This window comes from Pogoniulus pusillus, chromosome 6 (assembly GCF_015220805.1).
Source record: "Pogoniulus pusillus isolate bPogPus1 chromosome 6, bPogPus1.pri, whole genome shotgun sequence".
Taxonomy (NCBI): domain Eukaryota; kingdom Metazoa; phylum Chordata; class Aves; order Piciformes; family Lybiidae; genus Pogoniulus; species Pogoniulus pusillus.
In genome coordinates this window covers 4,428,964-4,434,963 of record NC_087269.1, presented here as the reverse complement: position 1 = coordinate 4,434,963, position 6,000 = coordinate 4,428,964, and the positions used below count along the sequence as shown (strand labels likewise).

The 6,000-nt window shown below is 48.6% G+C and overlaps 1 protein-coding gene across 1 annotated transcript in view; it reads left to right on the top strand.

Moving 5' to 3' along the window:
* The first annotated feature begins 485 nt into the window (after nucleotides 1-485).
* GRK5 (G protein-coupled receptor kinase 5) overlaps nucleotides 486-6,000 on the top strand; it is a 76,283-nt gene continuing 70,768 nt past the window's right edge. Inside the window, exon 1 of the mRNA XM_064144269.1 lies at nucleotides 486-568. The gene's annotated coding sequence lies outside the window, so the exon portion shown is untranslated. The remainder of the gene's footprint in view (nucleotides 569-6,000) is intronic.

Sequence of the window (6,000 nt, the reverse complement as noted above, 5' to 3'; positions counted from 1 at the left end):
CTGAATGGAAGTTGTAGCCAGGTGGGGGGTTGGTCTCTTCTCCAAGGCAACCAGCAACAGAATGAGGGGGGACAGTCTCAAGCTGTGCCAGGGCAGGTCTAGGCTGGATGTTAGGAAGAATTTCTTGCCAGAGAGAGTGATTGACATTGGAATGGGGTGGTCTTTCCATCCCTGGAGGTGTTTAAGAGGAGGCTGGATGAGGCACTTAGTGCCATGGTCTAGTTGATTGGACAGGGCTGGGTGCTAGGTTGGACTGGATGATCTTGGAGGTCTCTTCTGACCTGCTTGATTCTATGATTCTATCATACCCAAAGCATCGTGGCAAGGAAAAGGCAGTGGTTCTGATTCAGGGGTCCTGGTTCTGTACATATTTGCAGTGCTTGAAACTCCTAACTAACCCCAAAGAGGCGAAACTCTTCTCATTTCCATGCTTCTCTTCTCTTTATTGTCTCCAGAGAGAGATTACTGCAGCCTATGTGAGAAGCAGCCGATTGGGAGGCTTCTCTTTCGGCAGTTCTGTGAAACCCGACCTGAGCTGGAGTGCTGCATTAGGTTCCTTGACTCTGTGGTAAGTCAATTCTTGGGATATTTTGGGGTGCTTCACTGCACTGTCCTGGCAGAGAAGAGCAATCACTGTTAATGGGATGGGCTTCTGTGTCAAACGTACCTGAGCAAGCCGCAGGCAGGGCTTGACCCCAGCGGTGCTGGAAGTGGAAGGGCAGCGCTGTGCATGTGGCTGGTACCAGCCTCGGGGAGCGTGAGCCAGCAGAGCAGAAAAAGGACATGCACCCCAGCACCGTGCTGGTGTGGCCTCCCTTCGTGTCAGTTCCCGAGCAGCTGAGCTGCTCTGAGTAATGGCTTTTGATGTGGGTGCAGCCTGCAGTGTCAGGAGGCACTGGGAGGAACGGGAAGATGATGAATGGACTGACAAGAGAGGATGAGTATGATAATACTAATACCTGTCTTTCACCGAGCCTTTTGCATCTGCACACTTCAGGGTGTTTTACAAAGGCCATCCTGATTGTTATCCTGGTCTTTCAAATAGGAAGGCAGATGCATGAGACACAGAAATGACTTGATTGAGGTCACCAAGTAACAAATCTGCTCCATTTTCCACTCCAGTGAGCTATTAGTTAATAGGGCCACTGAGCAGCAACCCCTAGCCCCCAGGGGACCTGATGCACTTTCCCAGTCTGGTAGCACTTGGCCATGTGTAGTGCCAGCAGAAGCTGTTTGCTATGGCAAAGTGTCTGAGTGGTTTTCTTGCTGGAAGCTTGCAGAAGGATTGGGTGTTGATGAGCCAAAAGGCTAAATGATAACAGGGAGGAAGATGAACTTGTCACTGCTGAGTGTGAGTATCCAGGGGAGCTTTGTTCTCTGCCTAACACTGACAGGCCAAAGCAAAGTGATGCACATCAACAGAAGGAACTTTTTGTTTGTCTGCACAGTGGTGAAGCTGTTCTGAAGTCCAGAGAGATGTGAGAATTGCACTAGGGTTGGAAGCGTCTGAGAGAGGGCATGAGGCCACTTGAAGGTTGTGGACCTTGAGTCCTGTGTCCAGTTCTGGGCCCCTCCATTTAAGAAAGATGTTGAAGTGCTTGAAGGTGTCCCCAAGAAGGGCAGCAAGGCTGGTAAGAGAGCTGGAGCACAGCTCTGTGTGGAGAGGCTGAGGAGCTGGGGATGCTCAGCATGGAGAAGAGGAGGCTCAGAGCAGACCTCATTGCTGTCTACAACTACCTGAAGGGAGGCTGTAGCCAGGTGGGGTTGGTCTCTTCTGCCAGGCAACCAGGGATAGAACAAGAGGACACAGCCTCAAGCTGTGCCAGGGCAGGTCTAGGCCAGATGTTAGGAAGAATTTCTTCCCAGAAAGAGTGATTGGCATTGGAATGGGCTGCCCAGGGAGGTGGTGGAGGGCCTGGAGGTGTTGAAGAGGAGGCAGGATGAGGCACTTAGTGCCATGGGTTAGTTAATTAGAAGGTGTTAGGTGATAGGTTGGACTTGATGATCTTAAAGGTCTTTTCCAACCTGGTTAATCCTGTGACTCTGTGAAATCCTTCAGTGAGAGTGTGCTTTACACCCACCCCTGGGCTGCTGTTGCAGGTTGGAGCTGCCCTGCCTACCTTTGCTGTGCCAGAGAGCTGTTCCCAGCCAGGCTCAGACTGGCAGTACCAAGACTTCATGAACAAAATGTGTGGCTCTGAATATTTCCTCTTTCTCTCTTCTTTTTAACTCTAATTACCAGCAGCCCTCTTTGTTTATTGATTTCAAGTTCTGTGCAGGCTTGCTCCCAGCCCATGAAAACCCCAGTATTAGGCAATATTAAGGTCTAGCAACCCAGACCATAGCCATTAAAGTGGATGATTGCTACTGAAATTCACCCAGCAGGGTCACACTGCATTGAACAAGTAGTGGGATTCAGGCCAAGTCCTGTGTTAGGCAAAAAAAGTCCTATAATGAGACCAGAAGCTTGAATTTTACAACCTCATTCTGAGACCACCAGGGATGTGAAACCTTTTTGGAGACCACCTGCTGGAACAAGCCTCAAGCAGAGAAAGCCACAAGCAAACCTCCATCTTCTTTTGCCTTCACATGAGATGCAAAATTTAGCTTTTGTGTAATGTCAGATAAAAAGGCAAAGGTAATAGAGGAAAATATTGAGCTGCTGATGAGAGGATTTTTATGCACTGAGGGGTAGGACCACCTCTCTTTCACAGAGCACAGCCAAGTGACTACCAGATCACAGAGTAACTCATTATCAGAAACCTGTAATTGTCTCCCAATGTTTAATACAGGGTGGCTTTTTTTTTACCCACTACACTCAACTGCCTGCAGAGAAAGCAGCAATCAGGGCTCCTGGGAGGAAAGACACTCCACAACTCACCAACAACCTCCATTCTCCTCATTAGGTGGGACTAAGCTTCGCCAGCTCTCTCTCACACCTTTGCTTCCTAAGAGTGGTGAAATCAACCAGACCTTGCAGAGCAGAATATGTAAAGAGGGGAGGAATAAATCTCCTCTTTGCTGGGCATTTATTTCAGCTGTTGGGTGGAATAATGAACCTGCTCTGATGTGGTCTCCTGCAAATCTGATTGCAGCAGCATCTAGGGGGTTTTGTCTGTACAGCTAAGCAGTGGTGAGGCTGCTTTGTGAAGAAAAAGGGGACCTGTGTCATTAAATTCTGAATGCACACAGGTGTGTATCTGTCAGATCCCTCTGAAACCTGTGAGTACTTTGGTCAGTATCAATCAATAATTGAGATTAAAGTGCTCAGAGGCATAAAGTTTCTACATGTTTCCTGAGAACAGTGCTTGGGTAATTAGCCCCAATCTCTCAGCCATAAAAAGGACTATGAAGATAAGTGGTTTGTGAGCAATAGGCCCCAGCATTTAATGATGAAGGCCATAAAAATGAAGAGATGCAGAGCTTTGCAGTGCAGCTCTGGTGGAGCTGTGGTTGTTTGGTTCCCACTACAGCCATCAGTGTGGCTGGCTGGCTGGGAAATGTGGCAGCAGCAAGCCCTTCCCCTAACTGGTGTGACCAGGCTGTAAGGACAAAGAGCCATCTGTCAGCATGGGTATTGTGCAAACAATTTGAAGGCAGAGATCCTGACTTTGCTGAGTGAAATACCTAGCAAGAACTACCAGTGGTTGCCACTCGTACCTCTGAAGGTGTTGTATGCTCATCTGTGTGCACCTAACCACAAAGATCTACACCAAACCCTTCACCAAACTCTTCTGTAGCCACTGGAGTACCATCCCTGGAGGTGTTCCAGAAAAGCCTGGATGAGGCACTTAGTGCCATGGTCTAGTTGATTGGCTAGGGCTGGGTGCTAGGTTGGACTGGATGATCTTGGAGGTCTCTTCCAACCTGGTTGATTCTGTGATTCTATGATTCCCTGGAGGAAAACAGCCCTGCTGCCTCTCCAGGTTGTTCCTGCATGTTCATGGCAGGCCAGGGGTGAAAGGCACAATCTGTTGGGGTGGACTTTTCAGCTGGATGCTTAGGTAGGCATTACACCTATGTGGGGTAGAAGGATGGGTGAGCATGCCTGCAATGCCATTTGCAAAAGCCCTGCCTTGTTGGTAGGGAATTGTTGTTGGGTTAAGTCCCTCCCATGGTCTAGAAACCATCTGTGTATGTGTGTCACAAAGCTGCTCAAGGCTTTTTCCATCAGAAATGCCACTTTGTTGATATCAACAAACTCATTAACTCAAAGTCTGTTTTTAAACAGTCAAAAGGCCTCTTTTGCCCCGAGTTTAAATATCAGAGATGTGGTTTCCAGTTCACTTTTCACTTAGAAATGTGAGTCCTTATGAATTCCAGCTGTTTGGGCTTTGCTTTCCAATCTGCAGCCACAGACTTTAAATCTCCAGCAGAGGCAAGTGCAAGGGCAGTCACTGGAGCACATAGTGATGACAGGGCAGAGCCTGGAGTCTGAGGAAGCAGTAAGCAGGAGGTGGAACAGAGAGATGCTGAGAAAGCAGAGGTGCAAAATTTGGACCCAAATATAGGTATCCTGCTTCAGGCATTCAAAGCTGTCTCCACTGCTCCTAACTTCTACTGAGACACCAAAATTGCTCTGGTGGGAGCATCTGGCATCTTCCCATCTCCTGGTGGGTACAAGGGGCCAATTCCCCTGGTTATGCCACACTTACAGACAACCAGCAGCTCCCTGCCATGGGGAAGACTCCTCAGAGAAATCTCTTTGGCTGCAAGTTTCCACTTGACATATTTGTACACCTTCTAGTTTCAGGAGCTCAAAGAATATTAAGATGAAAGTCAAACACTAAGTGATGTATCAAACTTACAGCTGCTGCTGTGAGGCCCTGCCAGGTGCCTATCCCAGACCCTGAACCTCTTTGCTTAGCCATCTCTGAGCCCACAGTTCCATCCCACAGGCAGCCACAGGCTGGACATTGCTCTCTTTCCCAGTAGAAGCACATTTTCCCATCTGATCTTTCTCAGCCCATCCCAAGGGCAGCTGCTCCAAAAGGATGGATACTTTGCACCCCCGTGCCCCTAGTCAGACAAAGCACAGAATCATAGAGACATCCAGGTCAGAAAAGACCCTCAGGATCACCAAGTCCAACCTATAAAGGTTGTCTCTAGGGAAGCAGGAGCCACCAAAATAAGTACTGCCTCTGAAACAGCAGCCAAAAGAAAAGTTGGGACCAAGTGGTGGCCAGCCCACATCCTCTCCCCATTTAGGCTGAAGGATCTGTGCCTGCCCGCAGAAAGAGCCTTCCTTGCAGCTCGTCCCATGCAGTCAGGGTGATCATAAATCCTCCCCTCATTTATGAGCTATGAATAGGGCCCTGTCTGACCTAACTAGGGCATGGAGAAGCTATTAGACTTCAGAGCAGGAGCCTTGAAACACATGCCTGGATTCATCAAAGGAATAATGGAAACTGTTTTTTTCCAGGTGGGTTTGAAGTGGTGATGTTATTTCTAGACATTGGCCAATTGCAAACTCCAGCCATGCTGCTGAGTGCTGAGAGAGGAGGGGATGTATCTTGTAACTGAAGCACGAGATTGAGTCTTGAGGACCTTGCTATGTTTCCCAGGCATGTGGCAGAGTGAGCACTGTGCCTGCCTATGTGGGCAGTTCTTTCTGTAATGACAGCCACAGCATCACAGGCTCACAGGATGTCAGAGATTGGGAAGGACCCAAAGAGATCATCATAGAATCATAGAATCATAGAATCAACCAGGTTGGAAGAGACCTCCAAGATCATCCAGTCCAACCTATCCCCCAGCACTATCCAGTCAACTAGACCATGGCACCAAGTGCCTCATCCAGTCTTTTCTTGAAGACCTCCAGGGACGGTGCCTCCACCACCTCCCTGGGCAGCCCATTCCAATGGGAAATCACTCTCTCTGTGAAGAACTTCCTCCTAATCAAGATGGTTGGAAAAGACCTGGAAGGTCATCCAGTCCAACCATCACCCAGCTACCAGGAACACTAAACTATGTCCTGAAGCGCAATATCCACATCCTTCT